The sequence below is a fragment of the Mytilus californianus genome, unplaced genomic scaffold (assembly GCF_021869535.1).
Source record: "Mytilus californianus isolate M0D057914Y unplaced genomic scaffold, xbMytCali1.0.p SCAF_19, whole genome shotgun sequence".
Lineage (NCBI taxonomy): Eukaryota > Metazoa > Mollusca > Bivalvia > Mytilida > Mytilidae > Mytilus > Mytilus californianus.
The window spans coordinates 10,672,820-10,674,344 of NW_026262667.1; positions in this window are offsets into that span (position 1 = coordinate 10,672,820).

Genomic DNA, 1,525 nt, shown 5'->3' on the forward strand with positions numbered 1-1,525 from the left:
TATCCCTTTTTGTTTTTGTTCAAACACACAGTAAAACCTTTGCAGAAACTGACCTCATATGTAAGAGGGTTGACCTTTGAATTGGATTGAAATGCATAGGTATTACTGCATCTGGACAAGAAAAAGGTGACCTGACAAGACAGGGTTTCTTTTAATAGATGGGGGTGACCTTAATAGCTGGTTTGACTGTATTTGTTAAGTTAGCACAAACATTGAATCTCATCTATTATTATTTTTTTTTGGTTTTATTTTTTTTAATTTTTGTATAATTTCATTGCCATTTTTATACATCATCATTGTAAACAGTAAAATAATAAAAATACCGAACTCCAAGGAAAATTCAAAACGGAAAGTCCTTATCAAATGGCAAAATCAAAAGCTCAAACACATCAAAAGAATGGAAAACAACTGTCCTTATCAACATCAAGGCTCCTAGATGGTCAAGTGGTCTTAGTAGTTCGTCCTCAGTCACCACTAGTTTATGAGTTTGAACCCTACTCATGGCTATGTGTGTTTGGTTCCAATCTGGACGAACAAGTTTTGCTAGTTTTCCTTCCAAAGGTCGATGGTTTTCTGTAGGTACTGCTGTTTTCTCCAACAATAAAAATCTGGTCACCATGATATAGCCAAAGTGGCTGAAAGTGGCGTTTAACACCAACAATAAAAATCTGGTCACCATGATATAGCCAAAGTGGCTGAAAGTGGCGTTTAACACCATCAATAAAAATCTGGTCACCATGTATCTGTATCTTTATCCAATGAAATTCTGCCAATATAGGCACACCTCCGTTTTTTGAGTAAAACAATAAAATAGTTCCACCACCGCAATAGGATATGAATATTCTTCCACCAATATATTTTCACTTTAAGCATTATGTAAACAGTTCACAGTTTCAATTAAGATACTTATTTATCATTGTTTATGTAAAAGATAAAAAAATGTCTGTATACTAGAAAGTAGAAATTTAAAAATTCTATTTAAGACTTAGTCTAGGCGATCTGCAAACACTCTATGCGACCTATCTATTTGACTTTAAAGTTCATTTTCCTCCTACTGCTTATCAAGTCCATTTTTGCAAGCATTTCATATCTCTTTTTGCGTAAGTTATAGATTAGTTGTCTACACAGAGGTTCTATTTTACAGCTGTTATCAATTTCTAAATCATCACTGCTAGCATAGTGGAATTGGTTAATAATTAGTTTCAAAATGTCTAGCTGTGTATTAGTAAATTGCAAAGCAGGAAGCTCACTACATTTACATATAATGTTTTTCAGTACTGGTGTTCGAATTTGGTCTAGGGCTTTACAACACAGCAAAAAATGTGTTAGTGTTCCTTCAGCCTGGTCACATAATTTACATGTTGGATCAACGTTGTTTTGATTGTAAGCTTCTCTATTTTTCTGTAGAATATAGGTTCCAGTTGCAATTTTTACTCTAATTGGAATTCTGTTGATGTCTCTTTGATTAGCACTATTCGCTATGACCAAAGGATGAATTTTCCCAATTTTATATGAAGATGTCGGA